This window comes from Cetorhinus maximus, chromosome 29, assembly GCF_964194155.1.
Source record: "Cetorhinus maximus chromosome 29, sCetMax3.hap1.1, whole genome shotgun sequence".
Classification (NCBI taxonomy): domain Eukaryota; kingdom Metazoa; phylum Chordata; class Chondrichthyes; order Lamniformes; family Cetorhinidae; genus Cetorhinus; species Cetorhinus maximus.
Window position 1 is genome coordinate 14,285,699 of NC_135907.1, and position 22,558 is coordinate 14,308,256.

The following is a 22,558-nucleotide window of genomic DNA, read 5'->3' on the forward strand; positions in this document are numbered from 1 at the left end:
GGAACTATGTCGCTGTTCCTTCACAGCTGCTTGGTCAAAAAGCTGGAACACTCTTCCTAACAGCACTGTGGGTGTACGAAGGGCTGAATGACCTACCCCTGCTCCTATTTTCGATGCTTCTACCTACGCCAGGGGCGACTGTATTGGTTCAAGAAAGTGGCTCGCCCGCCTTCTCAAGGGCAATTAGGGATGGATAACAAGTGCTGGCCATGTCAGTGACGCTCATGAGAGAATTTTTAAAAACCATAGACGCATTTAAGGGGAAGCTAGATAAGTACATGAGGGAGAATGGAATAGACGTATATGTTGACAGGGTTAGATGAAGTAGAGTGGGAGAAGGCTCGTGTGGAGCATAAAAAACAGCAGAGACCAGTTCGGCCGAATGCCCTGTAGATCAGTGCTGTACATTCTATTTCTAAATTTAGCGCAGCAGAGTAGAATCAATACAAGAAAATTCCCAGCCCTGACAACCAGGTGACATTGATATTCCAAAAGAATATTTGGCTGAAAATCGCATCGAGAAAACAGCATCTACTCTTTGTTTCATGCCTGGAGAGGCACTTCTAGCAACCTTCAGTTACATATCGGGATAGGAAGGAAGAGACAGGCGGTCATCTCTTCAGATGAGATGTTAAACCGAGACCCCCCATCTGGCCCCCTCAGGTGGACGTAAAAGATCCACGGCACTATTGGGAGTTCATCCCGCTTTCCTGGCCAACATTCCTCCCTCAACCAGCACCTTAAGCAAATTATCTTGGTCATTTAATTCAATACCCTATGTGGGAGCTTGCTGTGCGCAAATTACCTACCACTCTCTTACATTACAGCAGTGACTAAACTTCTAAAGTGCTCCATCGGTTAAGCGCTTTGTGACATCCTGATTCCATTAAAGGTGCTATATAAAAGTAAGCCTTTCTTTTAACTTAATTACTTCTTTATAGTAAAATGTGTGAATTATCTGTTGTTTCCTCCTCATCTTTAAATACACCATGTTAAACACTCCTGCTCCCTCTATCATTGCCATGTTGAAATCAAGACTCCTTGCAGAATTCCCTTCTTTAATTATTCTTCTCTGTGTCATCAAAATTGTCAAACTCCTTATCTTCCTCAGCGTCCCCCAGCTCAGATTTTCAAATCCGATCTTGGCCTCGCCTACCCACTGCTTTCAAGCTGGCTTCATCTTCTCTCCTGCTCTATTCAGCTTTCCGGCATCCTGCTTATTGTATTTCGGCTCTTCATCCGAACCTTTCAACCAATGAAATCTTCCACTGAATCTGTGCCCGCATGAATGGTACCTTTAACTGGCCAACCCCTTCAAAGGGTGTTCGGTAATGAGCAAGTCTTGTGGAAACATTTTTCTCTGCTGGCATTCTGCTTCTTATGTAGTGATGAAGCCCTCCTGAGGGCAAGCTACAGATGAATATGTTCTACCTTTGATGATGGAAGCCGGTGCTCATCAGTGACAACGTTTTCCCAATGTTAGTCTGAACTGTCAGAAATGTAAACTTCTCTGTTTTGCCTAATCTCACACTTCACTGAATGCCATCCATGCAGGCGAGGCATTACAGCTGTTATCTGCTGTGGTTTTAGCAGGCAGATGGGAAAGGGCCACAGGGCAGTTACCATGGCGACGACACGATCAGGCCTCCCCAAGAAGGAGGAAGGATCAGTGCAGAAATTTCGGATCGTTTCCACTTCGGATCCACCAACTATAGTGGGGCTAACCGGTCGCTAGGTTACGGTGTCAGGGTGTTCGCTGGTGTTAGGGGTGCTGGAAGAAAAATCCACGAAGAAATGGCTCGTTGCATCTTTGTTAAAATACACAGAGGTTTAGGGATCACATCAGCACCACTCGCCACTTGGGATGGCATTCTGGGAGCCGTAGGGACAAGAACAGGCCATTCAGAACATTTTGAATCCACCCCACCATTCAATTAGATCATGGCTGATCCATATCTTAATTCCGTCGACCCCCTTGGTTACATATCTCCTAATGATAAACAAATGCCTCATCTATCAGTCTCAGAACTGACCCCCGCCACGCCTCAAGCAAGATTTTTTGGGAAGAGAGTTCCAGATTTTCACTGCCCTTTGTGTGAAGAAGTGCTTCCTGACATCACCCCTAAACCGCCTAGCTCTGATTTCAAGTTTACACCGCCTTGTTCTGGACTCTCCCCACTGGAGGGAATAGTTTCCATTGACCCTATCAAATTTTTTGAACACCTAAATTAGTTCACCCCTTAATCCTCTACCCTCAAGACAAATCAAGCCTAGTCTGTGTCATAATTTAACTCTTTTAGTCCCCGAATCATACTGGTGAATTGTACTGTACCATCTAAAGTGTAAGCCAGATGCCAAACTAGTTTCACCCAACTTGAGTGATATCAGGAACTGGACTTGACCCAATGGTTGTGGACTGCAAATCAGACAGACCGACATTCACACTCAAATTCTCGATATGTGGCTGGCAAATTGAGCAAAGCTTTGATCGAAACTGCTAAATGGGAAAATCATGCAGACCAATCCCGGAAAGGTCTAACTTCATTTCTAAGTGGGTGTTAATCATTTTCCACTTGCTTCTGTCTCAAGAGGCATTGATTTTCAATGTTAATAAAGTTACTGATTAATTTTCTTCATCCGTAGTGCAAACCTCCAATGTCAAACATTAGTCCGATTCCAATCACGAGCTGGACTCAGCCAAAGGTTGCGTTTGTATAGCCCTTTTAGAGTGGTTCCAAAGTGCTTCATGGCAGCAAAACTTGACAACAAGCCGCATAAGGAGGTATCAGGGGCAGATGGTCTAAAGCTTGGTCAAAAAGGTTGGTTTTAAGGAGGTTTTTAAAAGAGTAGGTTGAGGTCGCGAGGTTTCGCGAAGGAATTCCAGAACTTAGGATTGAGGTATCTCAGCACTTGACCACCAAAGATGGAGTGATAAATACTTGGCATGCGCAAGCATCCAATGTGTCACCTGTGGTGCAGTGGGGGTAGTGCTCTGACCTCTGAGACAGGCTGTGGGTTCAAATACCAGTCGAGGCCGGCATGCTACCGCAACACTGAGGGAATGCTGCACTGTTGGAGAGGCCACATTTTGAATAAGATGTTAAAACTGAGGTCCAGTCTGCCTTCTCAGGTGGATGTAAAAGAGGACATGATTTTGGAGAAGTGCAGGGAAGTTTCGACTGGTGAGCTGGCCAATGTCTTCTCCTCAATCAACGTCACAAAGAAAGATAATCTGTCTCTATTGTCACATTGCAGTTTGTGGGAGCTTGCTGTGTGCAAACTTGGCTATACTGTGCTTCTTACATTGCAATAGTGACCGTATTTCATTGCACACTTTGGGACATCCTTTGGTTGTGAAAGGCGCTATATAAATGCAAGACTTTTTTTCAGTGGAGAAATTGGGATAGTGGGGTCAATGGCGTAAGAGTAGATGATCAGCCATGATCTGTTTGAATGTCGGAGCAGGCTTGAAGGGCCGAATGGCCTACTCCTGCTCCTATTTCCTATTTCCCTATGTCTTATTTTCTCGAAAAAAGTTGCTCGAGTAAAATGTCATTTGTACATGGGGCGCATCTGCAGTTCATCCTTCTGCTGTTCCCACAGGTGAAAACTGTGTTGTATAATACCATGATAATACCTTGCTTTCAACCAATTCATTCTCCTTTAAGAAGATGAACATCCTAAGCCTCGTTCTTTTAGTTGCATGTTCACAGCCTATTTCACACGCTATTTTAGCACTTCTGGGAATGGAAGAGAGAGATTTTTTTTTTTATCATTCATTCATGGGATGTGGGCATTGCTGGCTAGGCCAGTATTTATAGGAACACCCACAATGCTGTTAGGGAGGGAGTTCCAGGATTTTGACCCAACGACAGCGAAGGAACGGTGATATATTTCCAAGTCAGTGGTGTGTGGCTCCAACACCTTTCAATCAAGTTACATTGAAACCTGTTAGTTTGGACCCAAGTCTACAAATACCCCTTGTTGTGAGGAGTAAGTTCCCCTCCAAGTCACACACCACCCTGACTTGGAACTGTATCACCGTTCCTTCACTGTCACTGGGTCAAAATCCTGGAACTCCCTCCCTAACAGCACTGTGGGTGCACCTACATCAAATGGACTGCAGCGGTTCAAGATGGCGGCTCACCTCCACCTTCTCAAGGGGCAATTAGGGATGGGCAATAAATGCTGGCCTAGCCCGTGAAAGAATATTTAAAAAAGGATGGCAAGGAGACCCCCAGAGTTTGTTGCAGAATGATCTATTTTCCTACCTAAAACCTACACGGGGTTAAGCTTTAATTTTTAATGAACATGTATGAGCTATGGACACTTAACTTGTGAGCTCTCTCCTTAACCTCAGTCCAGAGCCGTTTTTAGAACAACACATTTCATTGACACAGTTGAACTCTTTCTTCCTCCATGCTGCCATCTCGTATAACCTCCTTCAGGATCTGCAGGCCAAGACAGCTGCCTGGAGCACCATTCACATTGTAATCGTGCCCAAATAAGTACCCGGTTTTAGAATAAAGGTCAGCTCTCAGTCAGAAGCCAGCAGAGCATGCCTTTCTCTGCGTTCCCATGACAGAGCTTTCACAGAACCATAGAATGGTGACAGCAGTGAAGGAGCCCATTTGGCCCACTGTGTCTGTGCTGGCCCTCCGAAGGAGCAATTCACCCAGTGCCACTCCCCTGCCTTTTCCTCCCGTGGCCCTGCAAATTTTTCCTTTTAATTTAATGATCCAATTCCCTTTTGGATTAGGGATGGGCAATAAGTGCTGGCCTCGCCAGCAATGCCCACATCCCGTGAAAGAACATAAAGAAAGATGGCAAGGAGGCCCACAGAGTTTGTTGTAGAATGATCTATTTTTCTATCTAAAACCTGCATGGGGAATAGCAGTGGACCCAACACTGATCCCTGGGGAACTGCGCTGTAAACCTTCCTCCAGTCCATAAAACAACCGATCACCACTATCCTTTGTTTCCTGTTGCTCAGTCAATTTTGTATCCACGTTGCTACTGTCCCTTTTATTCCATGAGCTCTAACTTTGTTCACTTTCTCACAAGTGTGGCACTATATCAAATATCTTTTGGAAGCCCATGCCTCAACTGACCCACCTCCTCCACACTCTAAGGCAGTGAATGCCAGATCCCAACCACTTGCCGAGTAAAAAATTTTCTCCTCGTGTCAATTAAATCTGTGACCTCTGGTTCTCGATCCTTCCATCAATGGGAACAGCTTCTCTCTATCTGCTCTGTCCAGACCCCCTCATGGCTTTGAATACTTCTATCAAATCTCCTCTCAAACTTCTCTTTTCCAGTAAAAAGAGCCCCAACCTCTCCAATCTTTATACATAAATGAAATTCCTCATCCCTGGAACCATTCCCGTGAATCATTTCTGTACCTTCTCTAATGCCTTCACATCATTCCTAAAGTGCAGTGCCCATAACTGGATGGGAACACCACTACCTACAAGTTCTTCTCCAAGCCACTCACCATCCTGACTTGGAAATATATCGCCATTCCTTCAATGTCGCTGGGTCAAAATCTTGGAACTCCCTCCCTAACAGCACTGTGGGTGTACCTACACCACAAGGACTACAGTGGTTCAAGATGGTGGCTTACCACCACCTCTTCAGGGGCAATTAGGGATGGGCAATAAATGTTGGCCTAGCTAGCGATACCCACATCCCATGAATGAAATTTTTTTTAAATTTAAAATGTGATTCTCCAGTTAAGGCTAAACCAATGTTTTATACAGGTTTAAAATAATCTGCTTGCTCTTGTACACTATGCCTCTATTGATAAAGCCCAGGATGCCTTATGCTTTATTAATCGCTCTCTGAACCTATCATGACGCATTCAATGATTTACGCACGTACGCACCAAGGCCCCTCTGATCCTGCACCCTCTTTAGAATTGTACCCTTCATTTTATTTTGGCTCTCCGCATTCTCCCTAACAAATGAATCACCTCACATTTCTCTGCATTAAATTTCATCGGCTACTTGTCTGCTCATCCCACCAATCTGTCTATAAATGTTTGAAGTTCTACACTGCTCTCCTCATGGTTCACAATACCTCCAAGCTTTGTAGAACGCACAAATTTTGAAATTGTGCCCTGCATACCAAGATCTAGGTCACTCATATATATGAGGAACAGCAGTGGACCCAACACAAGTGCGGCACTATATCAAATGTCTTTTGGAAGCCCACATACACCACACCAACGGGCATTACCCTCATCAACCCTCTCTGTTATTTCATTAAAAAACTCAAGCAAGTTAGTTAAACATGATTTGCCCTTAACTAATCCATGCTGGCTTTCCTTAATTAACCTGCTTTTGCCCAAATGACTATTAATTTTGTCCCAAATTATCGTTTCTAAAAGCTTCCCCACCACCGAGGTCAGACTGACTGGCCTGTAGTTACTGGGCTTATCTTTACACCCCTTTTTTTGATCAAGGGTGTAACATTTGCAATTCCTCAGTCCTCTGGCACCACCCCTGAGTTTAAGGAAGGTTGGGAAATTATGGCCAGTGCCTCCGCAATTTTCACTTTCGCTTCCTTCAAAATCGTTGGATGCAGCTCATCTGGTCCTGGTGCCTTATCAACTTTCACTACAGGTAACCCATCCAGTACCGCCTCCTACCAATTTTAAGCCCCTGAAGTGTCTGAACCACCTCCTCTTTCACCATAACCTGGGAAGCATCTTCTTCCTTGGAAAGACAGATACAAAGTATAAATTTATACCTTTCCCTTTCGTGGGAATACACTTTGACTGTGCCCAGACTCTCTCTTCTTTAAAGGCAGTCCATTGTTCAGTTACAGTTTTGCCTGCTAATCTTTGATTCCAATTTATCTGAGCCAGGTCCATTCACACTCCTTTGAAGTTGGCTTTCCCCCCTGTTAACTTTTCTTACTCTGGATTGTTATTTGTCTTTTTCCACAGCTAATCTAAACCTTATCATACAATGATCACTGTTCCCTAAATGTTCTCCTACTGGCACTTGACCTACTTGGCTCACCTTATTCCCAAGAACCAGGTCCAACAGTGCCTCCTTTCATGTTGGACTGGAAACATGCTGCTGTAGAAAATTCTCCTGAACGTACTCCAGGAACTATTGCCCCTCTTTGCCCTTTCTGCTACTATGATCCCAGTCTGTATTCAGATAGTTAAAGTCCACCACTATAACTACTCTATAATTCTTGCACTTCTCTGTCATTTCATTACAACTTTGATCCTTTACATCTCTCCCGCTAGTTGGTGACCTATAGGCCACACTGAGCAATGTAATTGCACCTTTTTTGTTCCTTAGAACTAGCTAAGTGGATTCTGTCTTTGAACCCTCTGGGACACCATGTCTCTCTAGCACTGCAATGTTTTCCTTAATCAATAATGCCATCCCTCCTCCTTTCCTTCATTTGCTATCTTTCCTGGATATATCCAGGAAATATTTAAATACCCTGTCCTGCCCTTCTTTGAGCCAGTTCTCTGTTATAGCCACACATCATATTGCCATGTGGCTATCTGTACCTGCAACTCACCAATCTTATTTACCACACTCCGCTCATTCACATCCATGCGCATTAACGCTAATTTAGAATTTAATACTTTCCCAATTTTGCTGAACCTACCTAATACCTATTTCCAGCTCGAGTACTATCCGTCCCTCCCAATATTCTTTGCACTTTGGTATCCCTCTCTAATATTAGCCCCTGGTTCCCACACGCCTGCCAAATTAGTTCAAACCGTCCCCAATCACACTAGCAAATCGCCCCCGCAAGGAAATTGCTCCTGGTTCTCTTTAGGTGCAACCCATCTGGCCTGCACAGGTCCCATCTCCCCCAGAACTGATCCCAATGTTGCAAGAATCTAATGCCCTCCCTCCCGCCCAACTCTCCAGCCACGCATTTATCTGCTCCATCCTCCTATTTTTATATTCACTTGCACGTGGTACCAGGAGTAATCGGAGAGTACTACTTTTCTGCTTGCCAATCCCCTATCTAGCTCCCTAAATTCTGGCTGCAGGACCATATTCCTCTTTCTGCCTATGTCATTGGTACCGATGTGGACCACGATCACTGGTTGCTCACCCTCCACTCTCAGAGTGCTCTGCAGCCGTTTCAGTGGCATCTTTGAACCTCTGGCACCAGGGAGACAACATACCATCCTGGATTCACATCTGTAGCCCCGGAAATGCCAGTCTGTTCCCTTAACTATCGAATCTCCTATCACTATTACTCTTCCAGTTCTTATTTATGGCTCCCTTTACAACTGAGCCAGCTGTAGTCCAATGGACTTAGCTGCACTCGATGAGCCATCACTTTAACTGGTGTTCCAAACTGAATACAGGTCAGAGAGTAAGATGCATTTAAGGGTCTCCTGCACTACCTGCCTATTTTTTCTCGAATGTCTGGTGGTCACCTGTTTCACACTCCTCCCGGTCTGCTTCACAGTGATCCTGACCTGCTGCGTACTCCTCCCAGACTTAACGAACGAACTTGTAGCTCATGTCAGCTAAAGAGAGAGAAATGGCCACTACTTAACCCTTGCAAGATGCAGTGGCAGTGCCGTAAAAGTCGGGAATTTCCTTGGCAATGCACTCGTTCTGCTATTGTCTCATCTGAAGTGCAGGAGTGAACCCTTTCACACACGCAAGGCAAGGTTCTGTCCACATGTCTGGCAACGTCCCGGTGGCAAGGCAGCGGGGAAGTCTGAGGACAATCAGGGTCAAACTCATATAACATCTAACAGAAGTCGTGGGGCTTTTGCCGTACTTCCGGTAAAGTTATAGCGGCACAGCAATAGGAAATCCGAAGCAAATTCGGGAAAATCAACCACAGTTCAGTGGCGAGCACTTTCACCGCTGAGTCAATGGGCATCAATTCAAGCCTCACTGTGTAGACTTGAGCAAGTAATCCAGGCTGATGCTCCAGTGCCAGTACTGAGGGGGTACTGCACAGTTGGAGGCCCTGCCTGTGCCCCCTCAGAAGAATGCAAAAGACCCCTTGTTACTGTTTCAAAGAAGAGCAGGGGCTTTTTCTTGGTAACCTGTCCAATAATTACGCCTCAGCCAACATTATGGAGAGATTAACTATCGTTTATCTCCTTGCTGTTTGTGAGTGCTGTGCAAATTAGCTTTCCTACATTACAATAGTGGCTACACTTCAAAAAAGCATTCATTAGCTGTGAAGCATTTGGGGCCATAATGAAAGCTTTTATCTTTGACACAAGGCTGAGATACTACCCACAAAGTTTTCTATTGTTTGCTTCAATACATTTAGCTAAACACACGTGGTGTTACTTGCTAGGTTACATGCCATCTCCAAGCAATAGAAGTCCTTGGACCTGCTCCACTGAACAACTAACTTCCAACATGTCGAATCTGAAAACTACTCTTGGCCTTTTTCACTATATTTGCAGAATCACAGAATTGTTACAGCACAGAAGGAGGCCATTCAGCCCATCATGCCTGTGCCAGCTCTCCAAATGAGCAATTCACTTCGTACCATTCCCCCGCCTTCTCCCTGTAACCCTGCACATTCTTCTTCCTCAGATGATAATCCAATTCCCTCTTGAATGCCGTGCTTGAACCTGCCTCCACCACATTCTCAGGCAGCGCGTTCCAGGTCTTTTCCACTCACTATGTGAAGAAGTTTCTCATGTCTCCACTTCTTCTTTCACCAATTATCTTAAATCTGTGCCCTCTCATTCTTGACCCTTCCACCAGTGGGAACAGTTTCTCCCTGTCCACTCTCTCCAGAACCCTCATGATTTTGAATACCTCTATTAAAACTCTTCTCAACCTTCTCTTCTCCAAGGAAAACAGTACCAACTTCTCTAATCTATCTACATAACTCAAGTTCCTCATCCCTGGAACCATTCTCGTGAATCTTTCCTGCAATCTCTTCTGCCTTCACATCCTTCCTGAAGTGTGATGCCCACTGCAATATTTCAGTTGAGGCTGAACCAATGTTTTATGCGAGTTTAACATAACATTCTTGCTCTTGTACCAAATAATCCGAATTAATGAAGCCTAGGATACTGTTTGCTTTATTAACCACGCTCTCAACCTTTCTGTTACCTTCAGTGATTTATGCACATATACACCCAGATCCCTCTGCTCCTGCAACCCCCTAGAATTGCACCTTTTATTTTATATCGTCTCTCTGTGTTCTTCCTACCAAAATGAATCACTTCACACTCTCAAAATTCATTCCAGTTGGCAGAAAAATGCACTTGGGCCAAAAACCTAAGACCCAATTTAAACCTAAGCCATCCAACAAGAACAGGGCAGGTTCAGGTCAGCCTCCCCAGTTCCACCTCACCTGATTTGACATTCCCATTGACGTTCTTGTAGGGAGGGATCAGTTAAAATCTAAAGTGAACTTAAAATAAACCTTTTTATTAGCTTCCAATGTGGCAGTCGGCCACGGCTGAGTATTCATTAATAATAGATAGCAAACTTTCAAAAATACCCTTAATGAACATTCCATTCCAATTCACTTTGCCACACCATCTGTTGCATGCATAAGCAGGGTTGATTAGTTCAGAGGGTGGATTGTGTAGGATGCCATGTATCATAGCTTACCAGATACCCAGATGTCTCATGAGTTCATCAGTTTGTGATACAATAAGAGTAATTGTCCAGGGGGTTAGCAGATGTCAACAGTTGGGCCAGAACGGAGGTGTTAGTGGTGTCCAGGAGGCATCATAGTACTTGGAAGCTTTCGAGCACAGAAAATTGGATAAGATGAAACAACCAGAAGATACAATGACATTGGGAACATGTAGCGTTGGTCCTGCCCACGAGGAGCAATGGCAATGTTGATTAAGGCAACATACCGCAGCAGCTACATCAGAATGCTGAGGGGAAACAGAAGGTCTTCAAACTCTACAGATGGTGTTGGGTAGAATAGGCACTTCAGAAAGTTCCAGCAGTATTGGAATTGGAAACATCTGTGGCCTTTGGGGCTGAGGGGTGATGGATCAACAGTTTTGCTCGATTGGCCACAGTGCTGGCTAAAGCAACAGTGGGCATGCTAACGTGCCTCAGGTGATCACACTCTCACCACCCAGGTAGAAGGCTGTGGGTTCAAGTCCCACTCCAGAGACTCTACACCATGTCTTTGACCTACTCCAGTGTTTCAATGCTAGCTTCAGGAATAGCACCTCATCTTTTGATTAGACACTTATTAGCCTTCTGGATCCACCACTGAGTTGAACAATTTCAGACTGCCATCTTTGCCTCTGTTTTGTTTCCCAGTCTTTGCATGTCTCAGTCTCTTGCTTTCGCTGTTCACCCCTCTGCCATTCACATCTCCTCTGGACACATCTTTTGTTTCTTTACCAATTTACCACTCCCTTTGGTTCTGCAACACCAACTCTTCTAACATTTGCTTTATCCTTTCATGAGATTGGGTGTCATTGGCAAGGCCAGAATTTGTTGCCCATCTCTAATCTTCTTTGAACTGAGTAGATTGCTGGGCCATTTCAGAGGGCACTTAAGAGTCAACCACATTGCTATGGGTCTGGATTCCCACATAAGGCCAGACCAGGTAAAGACATCATATTTCCTTCCCTAAAGGGCATTAGTGAACCAGATGGGCTTTTTTTGAACAACAATTGATGATAGTTGTCATGGTCATCATCAACTAGCTTTATATTCCAGGTTAGTTTTATTAATTGAATTTAAATTCCAAAGCTGTGCCATGGTGGGATTTGAACCCATGGCCCCAGAGCATTCGCCTGGTCCCCTGCATTACTAGTCCAGTCACATTGCCACTATGCCGCCGTCTCTTCCTTTAATGTCTCCCAGCTTCCTCCCTATCACAGATCTTCCCTATTGTTCTTTTTCCACCCCTGCCCCATTTCACCTGCTTAATCTTTTTGCACTTCTAACTTTTCCCAGTTCTGATGAAAGGTTATCGACCTGAGCCATTGGGAAAAATTTTCCCCCTGTTGGGGGCGATGAACAGGAGCAGCCGGGCTCCTGATCGGCGCTCCCGGTTGAGGGCACGCTGCCATTTTACGTGGGCGGGCCAATTAAGGCCCGCCCAGCGTGACGTCCGCCAGGAAGCGCTGTGCGGTCCTTGTGCGGGCGGTGGGGGGGGGTGGAATTCCCTCAGCCGGGAGTGCGCTCTTTTGCGCATTCGTGCAAAAGAGAGCACAGATCTCCCTGAGGCTAAGTGCTGCCTCAGGGAGATCGGCTCCATTTTGAAACTTTTAATAAACATGTTTAAAAATTATCCCTGCCCTGTCCCCTCATGTGACACTGTCACGTGAGTTGGGACATGTCCATAACTTTTATTGCAACCTTTCATTAAAATTTAAAAACCCCCATGAAGACTCATCCCGCCAGTGGATGAGGTTCCATGTTTTTTTCACAAGCCTGCCTAGGCTCCCGGCCTGCCCGCCAACCTTAAGGTTGGACAGGCAGGTCCATTAATGAGTAGAATTTGTTTCTTAATGGCCTTAATAGGCCGTTGACAGGGCGCCCGCCGACCTGAAAATATAAATGACGTGGGGCAACGTCGGGAGTTCCGCCCGATGCCACCCAGTGTCATTTTACACGTTGGCGTGCGGGTCCCTGACTCCCGCACGCCAACGGAAACATTCTGCCCATTAATCTGTTCTTCTCTTCACCGATGCTGCCAGGCCTGCTGAGTATTTCTAGCATTTTCTGTTTTCGCTTGAGCTCATATCTATGCTGGCACTGTAATGTCGTTCTGAAGGACTTAGATGGCCAGGCTATGTCTCCCGCATGGTTGACTACAGAACCCCCAAGCAGACCTTCTATGGAGAACTGTCTCAGGGCAAACATCATCAAGATGGTTAGTACAAATGATACAAGGACACCCTAGAAAAAAAGCCTTACAAACTTCAGCATTACAGGCCATCTCTCTTGGGGAAAACACTGCAGCTGACTGGCCCACATGGAGGCAAGCCCTGCAATTTGGTTTGTGATGTTTCATGGACCATCTGCACCTAACTCACAACATCCAACGTGCCCAGAGGAAAGCCAGAGGTGGTGCAGCTGCAGAAGATCCACCCCAAGCACCAACAGTGACAAATGAACAGCCGATGGTTTTTTGTTTATTCTTTCAGGGGATGTGGGCATCACTGGCATTTGTTACCCATCCCTAATTGCCTTTTCAGAGGACAGTTAAGAGTCAACCACATCACTGTGGGTCTAGAGTCACATGTAGGCCAGACCAGGAGAGGTTTCCTTCCTTAAAGGGGATTAGTGAACTAGATGGGTTTTTATGACAATCGACAATAGCTTCACAGTCACCATTAGCTTTTTCGAATTAGCTGAATTTAAATTCCACCAGCTGTGTAGTGGGATTTGAACCCACATCCCCAGAGCATTAGCCTCGCCCTGGATTATTAGTCCTGTGACATTATCACCACGCCAACAACCACCATGCCAATCTCACATGAGACCCTTCAGTCACGAGAGGACCCGCAGAAGATGACGTCACTTACAACTTGCACACACTCAGTTAATGAGAAGAATGCCCTCAGCACTGAAGGAGTGCTGCACATTTGGAGGTGCTGTCTTTTGGACGAGATGCTAAATCTGTCTTTCTGCTCAGATGGATGTAAAAGATCCCATGGCGCTACTTTGAAGAAGGGCGGCGATCTTTGCTCCAGTGTCTTCACCAATATTTATCCCTCAGGCAATATCAGTTAGAGACAGATTATCTGGTCATTAGCACGCTGCTATCGGTGGGACCTTGCTGTGCGCAAATTGACTGCTTTATTTCCTAATTTACAACAGCAATTACATTTCAAAAGCACTTAATTGGCTGCAAGGCACTTTGGGGTGTTTGTTCTTTAATGGTATTACTGGAAAGGGAATCATTAATGCCCACCAGAAGGATTAGCACTCCACAAGGCACAGAGCAATTCACCAGGCAGTCCAGTCACGATCAGGTAAAGGTCTTTTTTACTGTTTTGTCTGGAGTTCCTTTGTGCCTTTTAAATCACTAATTCAGAGCTCATTTCAAAGTTGTAGATCATTTTTTTTTTTATTAGCCGTCACCTCATGGCATTGCTCCAGGCAAGTCAAAGGAAAGGTCAAAGCATGACAAGATTTTTTTATTCATTCAGGAATATGAACGTCGCTGGCCGGGCCAGCATTTATTGCCCATCCCTAAGTGCCCTTGAGAAGGTGGTGGTGAGCTGCCTTCTTGAACCGCTGCAGTCCACAGTTCTATTTGGGAGGGAGTTCAAGGATTCTGATCCAGCGACAGTGAAGGAACGGCCGATACAGTTCCAAGTCAGGATGGTGAGTGGCTTGCAGGGGATTGCATGTTGTTCCCATGCGACTGCTGCCCTTGTTTTTCTGGGTGGTAAGGTCCCCCGTGTTTGGAAGGTGCTGTCAAAGGGGCCTTGGCAAGTTGCTGCAGTGGATCTTGTAGATGGTAGACACTGCTGACAAGGTGAGCTGGTGGTGGAGGAATTAAATGTTTAAGATCATAAATGAGGTGTTGATTAAGCAATCTGCTTTGTTTTGGATCTTGTCGAGCTTCTTGAGTGTTGTTGGAGCTGCACTCATCCAGGCAAGTGGGGAGTATTCCATCACACTCCTGACTTGTGCCTTGTAGATGGTGTACAGGCTTTAGGGAGTCAGGCAGTGAGCTAATTGCCCGCAGAAAAATGTGACAGGAAGTCTGACTCTTAAAGAAAGTGCACACTATACAATTGATTTGTGCAAAATTGTGGCTCAGTGGGGCATTGGAGGAGCTCTAGTGTGGTGGTGTGCTGGGCTCATCCTACCATGATAAGCCACAGAGCAGGACATGATAGAATTTAATTCTAAAGTAAATGTTTAAAAAGATGAGGGGTGGTGAATCTCTGTTGCACTCCCTCTATGGAAATCTTTAGATAAGGAGATGAAAACGACACACAACACACCAGGTGAGCTCTCACTCAGGATCCATACAACTGTAGCAAGGCATCTTTACTCCTGTACTCAAATCCCCTTGTGATGAAGGCCAACACACCATTTGCCTTCCTTGCATGCCGCACTTGCATGCTAACATTTAGTGACTCGTGAACAAGGGCACCCAGTTCCTTTGGGCAGAGTGTCTCTTCACTTCCCAACCTCTCACCACTTACAGAATACTCTGCCTTTCTGTTTTTTCTACCGAAGTGGATAACTTCACACTTATTCGCACAATATTCCATCTGCCATGTTCTTGCCTATTCACTTAGCCTGTCCAAATCCCCTTGAAGCCTCCTTGCATCCTCCTCACAACTTACAACTAGTTTTGTGCCATCAGCAAATTTGAAAATATTACATATGATCCCCACATTCAAGTCACTTCTTTGATTATGAACAGCTGTGGCCCCAGCACTGTTCCTTGCGGCCTTCCATCTTGAGAATGACCTGTTTATTCCTACTCTCTGTTTTCTCTCTGTTAACCAATTCTCAATTCATACCAGTATATTACCCCCAATCCCACGTGCTCTCATTTTATTTACTAACCTCCCCTATGGCACTTTATCAAAAGCCCTCTGAAAATCCAAATACACCACATCCACCGGTTCACCTTTAGGTATGCTACAAGAAACATCCTCAGTTATCACATCCTTTATAATAAATTCTAACATTTTCCCTACTACTGACATGAAAAGACCAATGGAAAACTATTAGGTAAGATTTAGAGCACAGGAGCTGGCCATTCAGCCCAACAGGTACATGCTGGTGTTTACGTTCCAAGTGAGATTCCTCCTAGTCTTCTCTGTGGGCAGAATTTTACACTGATCGGGCGGGCGGGTGCGCACCCAACCCGATCGGACGTGAAATTGCGCGAGGTGACGGCGGACAAGCGTCCGGACGTCACCCCGCGCTCGCGCAATATTTCAGTCGGCGGGTGCACGCGCGCATAAGTCAGAAGCGCGCCCGCCGACAATTAAGAGGGCAATTAAGCCCAATAACAGAGCAATTGGCTCCGATTTTTAGTGGTTCGTCCAACCCTACGGTTGGCGGACGGGTGAATCGGCCGGGCGGCCTTTGCATTTTTCATGAAGCCTCATCCAAGGGCGGGATGAGGTTTCCTATACGAAATAAAATAAAAATAAAAATCTGTGAGCAGCATTTTTATCATCTGTAGTTTCAGGTGCCTGATTCTGATGCTCGGGCATTTGGCTTTTTGAAACTTTATTTGATGGTTTTCGGGCCTGCAGCTCCCTGAGGCAGCTCTCTGTCTTCAGGGAGCTTTCTCTCAGCACTCACCCGCGCCCACACCCGCGTTGATGTCATCTCGCCCGCCCTCTTCCCCACCCCCCCGACCCGGCAGCACTGAGCTTTTCAGCGCGCATTTCACGCTGGATGGCTGTTAATCGCAGTTGGGGGCCGATGGCAGTCAGCAGTCCGTTTCCCAGCTGATCCTGGGCCCGCCAATCGCCCCTGCCCTCCGAGCTAAAAATTCAGGCCCATGACAACCCATCAGCAAACGGCTCTATTCCTTTCTCCCTCATGTGCTTATTTAGCTTTTGCTTCGAGACATCTCTGATAGCCGCCTCAACTACTTCACATGGTGGAGTTCAACAGCCTGAGCACTCCCGGGGTAAATTAAGCCCACTTCTTTCAACAAACCATGTGTAATTTATACTTTCACTGATTTACCTCATCCAGCCCATCGCCAAAAGGAACAAGCAGGGAATAGGAATTTTCCAAGGACTGCAAAATTTTAGCCTTGAAGAAAGATTGGATAGGCTGGAGTTGTTTTCTCTGGGACAGAGCCAGGCTGAGGGGAGATTTAATCGAGACATGTAAAATTATGAGGGGCCTAGATAGAGTGGACATCAAGGACTATTTTCCTCGGCGGAGAGATCAATAATGAGGTAGCATAGGTTTAAAGTAACCTTTAGGTGAATGGAGGGAAATTGAAGAGAATTCTTTTGACTTAGAAGCTAGTGAGAATCTGGAATTCACTGTCTCAAAGGTTGGTAGAGGCAGAAACCCTCGTCACAGTCAAAAAGGAATTGTACTTGCTCTTGAAGTGCCGTAACCCCAGGGCCACAGACTAAGAGCTGGAAAGTGGGCTTAGGTTGGATAGCACTTTTTCAACCATGATGGTACAAGCATGATGGGCCGAATGGACATAAATTTCCATGATTCTGTGATCCTAGGAAGGCCAAGAAGACACGTTTCCGTGAGTCTGCTCTCTTCCGTTGCTTTCCTTCCCAAGACAATCAAGAAAACACCTCTGGGGTATCAACAACAACAGCAAGAAGTTAAAATTATATAGCGCCTTTAACGTAGTGAAACATCCCCAAGCGCTTCACAGGAGCTTTACAAAACAAGGTGTGACATGGAGTCACATAAGGAGTCATATTAGGTCAGGTGACCAAAAGCTTGGTCCAAGGTGTGTCAAACTAACCACGCGAGCCAGTGGGTATTGCTTTCGCTTCTTGGCCCTTAGGCTTTGGGTTTGGATCCTCGAGCAGAGTTTGAAGTTATAATGTAGGCTGACATCCCAGTGAAGTAGTGAGTAAATGCTGCATGGTCCCAGATACCATCCTTAAGATAAAATGGGAAAACCAACACACCGTTTGCTTGATCAAGTTGACGTTCAAGATTCTCAAGCACTATTTGAGGAAGAGCGGGTATTCTCCTGAGATCCGAGTGAACATTCCTTCTTTAGCCAACAGACAACTGGCCATTCATCCCACTGCTGCTTGTGGGATAGAGTGTTGCTGCAGCACAGGGTTTCCTTCCTGATCTACATAACAGCAATCACTGGAGTAGTCCAGACTTTGTGCTAACTATTTCCATTGCCTTCAATGGGAATAATAATTGGAAAAGATGTAAGCCTGGGTGCCGAAATGCTATCACCTGTTTGTCAACCCCAGAGCAATTCATTCATCTGAAGCAGTTTGAGATGGCATGATATAGCGACCTATCAATGCATGTATTCCTTTATAACTACACCATGAACTTCAGTTCGGAGAAGGTTCACTCCACCGATTCCTGGAATGAGGGGGTTATGTCATGTGGAAAGGTTGGACAGATTGGGCCTGTATCTGTAGAATATAGGGTTAACATGGGACTGAGTACAGCACCGCCCACACAATGATGTAAGAGAACACATGGCCTTCACCTTGGGGTCAGTCTAGTGTTAGACAGAGCCGTGTGCACAAGCAAGCATGGAGATAGCTCCTAGATTGAACCCTTCACTGTATCTATGTACATAGTTTTTGTATACATACGTACAGATAACCTACTTAAGACTATAAAGACTTCATTAAGACCTACCAAAAGTATCCAGCACCCTGCGATGTATCATTGGAGTTTAGAAGAATGAGAAGTGATCTTATTAAATCATATAAGCTCCTGAGGGGGCTTGACAGAGTAGATGCTGAAAGGATGTTTCCCCTCATGGGAGAGACCAGAACTAGGGGACGTAGTTTAAAAATGGGTCTCCCATTTTAGGTGGTTATGAGGGGAAATTTTTTTCTCTCAGAGGGTCTATGGAACTCTCTTCTCTAAAAGATCCTGTTACAATCAAACATGGAGTGAGGGAATAGGGGAGATTTTTCACCTCCCCCCACCCTCCCGTTCCCATGTCCACAACTGATTAAACATGGTGAAGCTATTTTTGATGTTAATAACTAGAAACAGAGAACAGTTGGGTCTTGAGCTGGACTCTAATTGCCCCTTTGACCCAGGGTGGCTAAAGCATTTGATCCAATGAGTTGAAATCAGGTGTAATCTGTTTCTGGCAGCCGCTGAGACAGAGGGGAGAGTAACATCTTCACCAGACGCTCTGACAAGAATATGCAAAAATCCTGAATGAAATATGTATGAGATGCTAGAAGTTCCATCAGAACACAACTCCCAGTACTTCAGTATGAATCCCTATTAAGTGATTATCCCCAGGTAAAATTTCTTGGCAAATGGGCTACTCACAGAATTGGAATTGACTGGATAGAACAAGAGTTGTGGTTTTTAAACTTAATAGCTGTCACACACACACAGAACGCATTAATAAAATATTGATTCTTTCATAACACTGTTTCATTTTTAATAACCTTAGTGGGGCAAAGCATCAATTCAAGAGACAACGCAGAAAGCGGCTGCATATACCTTTGTCCCTGTTTTGTATCTGCATCCATGCCATGCATCTATGTACCTGCCATGTACCTTTGTTTCTGCTAAACGGAGTTCACAATGTGCAAAGAAAACATTCTCGGATGACTGATTTGTGCTCTAGGTTTGCATGTTGTGCTACCTCTGAAGCCCGAGATGCCATTTTTTTTTTTAATCTGACAGGGCGCTGACAGAGTCGAGCTGTGCAAGGGGGCCGACCAACCCCATCCCGTTGATTTCCCGCTGGGTGGGTTAGATTAAAACTACCCCCGCTGCACCACCCTTTCCTTCAGATTCAGATCCAACCCAGTATGTTAGCTCGTTCAGAAGCGACTGAACAGGCTGGGACTCTTCGCTCTGGGCAAGGGAACGCTGAGGGGTGACATCGTAGAGATCGGTAAAATTATGAAGTAGACGTAGAGAAGATGTTTCCATTCGTGAAGCCATTGTGCAACTTTCAGGTCACCATGTAACTTCATTTCCCTTGGAATACCTGCCTCCAAACTTATGTATTTCGAAGTAGGAACTTTGAGTTCCCACCCCTTTGGTATGGGCAACCTTGTTTTAAGGGGGTAGGGGAAGGTGGGGTGTGGTGGGGAGCAAAAACAGAGGCTAGACCCCAATCAAGGCTCCAACAAACCACGTTGAGTTACATTGAATTGACAACCCAGAAATTCGGCCCAAAGGGTCCATGCTCCACAAAGCCGTATGTCTGGGTTTCTGCGAAGTTAGCAGACACATGGGAACACCACCCCCTGGAAGTTCCCCTCCAAGCCATTCACCGTCCTGACTTGGAAATATATCGGCCATTCCTTCACTGTCGCTGGGCCAAAATCCTGGAACTCCCTCCCTAACGGCACTGTGGGTGTGCCTACACGACATGGACTGCAGCGGCTCAAGAAGGCAGCTCACCACCACCTTCTCAAGGGCAATTTGGGATGGGCAATAAATGCTGGCCTAGCCAGCGACGCCCACATCCACATGAATGAATTAAAACAAAAAACCAAAGCAGACTCTGCGACTGGCTTCTGTCTGACCCTGACGAGCAACTTCAGCACCAACCTGGAGATCAAGTGTTCTGTCCATGCAAGATTTTAATATATTACAGGTAGATAGAGGCAGAGATATTGTAACCAAACACTGCATTGGTGTCATAGCATTCCATCCTGGTAATCCCCTGTGGAGTAACTTCTAGTAATCCTACAGTGATTATATGGCAAAATTAATCTTTCAATGAAAACATCCCCCCTTGACAACCAAACAGAACATTCCAGTCCATCAGTATCTGAAACAAAGCCTATCGTTGCTACAATAATCATTCTACTGTCTTCCACCCAATAGGATCAACTTAATTCCTCTTGTTTGAACTAAAGTTGCTCTCTCTATATATAAATCTATGCATATAATGAAAATTGATGATTGGGAGGAGTATGTACAATGAAATGAATCCCATCCAAAAGTTCAGGTGGAAATATGGTTCCAGAGTTCCAAGCAGACTGTGACCTGAGTTACAAACAAGTAAGAACAGTCATTTTATTGTATTATTTCTCCATACCTATGTTTACAATCCACATGAGACTCTTTCCACCATTCAACATACCCTTCCTATGCCTTCTCCCCATAACTCCTCCATAAATGCGTATTCACCTCCACCACTCCATGTGGTAGTGAGCGCCAAGTACTAAACACTCCCTGGGTAAAGAAGTTTCTCTTGAATTACTTATTGGATTCATTAGTTATTTATCTTTTATTTATGGCCCCTAGAGCAGGTCTTGTCACAAGTGGAAACATCATCTCCAAGCCTACCCTATCAACCTTTCCATAATCTTAAAGACCTCTATCAGGTCAGTTATTAAACGGGCTGGTAACGGGATTAAACAAGATGTGATCCTATTGAAATGTATAAGATTCTGAGAGGTCTTGATAGGGTAGGTGCTGAGAGGATGTTTCCCATTTTGGGGGAATCTAGAACTAGGGGACACAGTTTCAAAATAAGGAGTCTCCCCATTTAAGGTGGAGATGAGGAGGAATTTCTTCTCTCAGAGGGTTGTTGGACTTTGTAACTCTCTTCCCCAGAGAGCAGTGGAGGCTGGGTAATTGAATATATTCAAAATGGATTTAGACAGATTTTTGATCGACAAGGGAGTCAAGGGTTATGGGGGATAGGCAGGAGAGTGGAGTGCAAGGCCACAATCAGATCAGCCATGATCCTATTGCAGGCTCGAGGGATGAATAGCCTACTCCTGTTCCTATTTATGTTCTGATGGTTCTTTCTGGTTTTTCATCTTTCATTTGTTCTGTATATTTTTTGTCAGTTCTCAAGTCTTCCCACCTTGTTCAAGTCAGGTTACACAGATGCCAGTCACCTTCTTACGCAAAGTGCAATTATTCATGTGTGGATACAAATAACAGGTGCCAGGAGACTATATGACCATGGAGGGCACCAGGGGGAGAACCAGAGTTGCTGTATACCACCGTCCTTTGTCAGGACTGCCCACTGAGCTCTACTCCCTCCTTTTGGGACTGCAGCTGGTCATTTGGTGTATCTACGAACGTCAGGAACAGAAGCAGGCCACTGTGTCCTTTGAGCCTGCTCTGCCATTCAATTAGATCATGGCTGATGATAACCTCAACTGCATTTTCCTGTCTTTTGTCCATTATTCCTTCAACCAACAAAAATCTACCTTGGTCTTGAAAGCTCATAAGAAGCAGGACCAGCAGTAGGCCAGACAGCCCCGCAAGCCTGTTCTGCCATTCAATAAGATCACGGCTAATCTGAACTTGGCTCAATACCACATTCCTGCCTGTTCCCCATAAATCCTGACTCCCTCAAGTTAAAAAATTTGTACAATTCAGCCTTGAATATATTCACTGACTCGGCCTCCACAGATCTCTGGGGTAGAGCGTTCCAAAGCTCCAATTGTCCTGGGATCTCTGAGGACTCTCCCCACTTCACCTGACCCACTGCCAAAATTGAAGCAGGACAATGTATGTAGCACCTCACCACATTCTCAAGACATGCTTGGCGCCCAATGAAAGGCTTTCTAAGGGGCCGTCAACGTCATTATGTTGGCAAATGCAGCAGCCAACTTGTGCGCAGCCAGCTCACACAAGCAACAGTTAGGATGAACGTCCAGTTGACCTGTCTTTGATAGTGTTGATCGAGAAAGGAATGGCAACAAGGAGAACTTCATGCTCTTCTTCACATAGGGGATCTTTCATTGGTTAAAAAAAATGATGTAGCCCCAATGGCCTAATGGTTAAGGTACTAGCCTCCCAAGCTATGGATTGTGGGTTCGAGTCCCATCTGGGATGGTGTCTTGTGCCCTTTGACAAGGGAGTCACGGGTTACAGAGGACAGACAGGAAAGTGGAGTTGAGGCTACAATCAAATCAGCCATGATCTTATCGAATGGCGGAGCAGGCCTGAGGTGCTGAATGGCCTACTCCTGC

General features: G+C 45.4%; 1 protein-coding gene across 2 annotated transcripts in view; it reads right to left on the reverse strand.

Moving 5' to 3' along the window:
- The window catches only part of LOC144669284 (protein phosphatase 1 regulatory subunit 29-like), a 349,720-nt gene that overhangs the window by 99,922 nt on the left and 227,240 nt on the right, over positions 1–22,558 (reverse strand). The window lies entirely within an intron of this gene.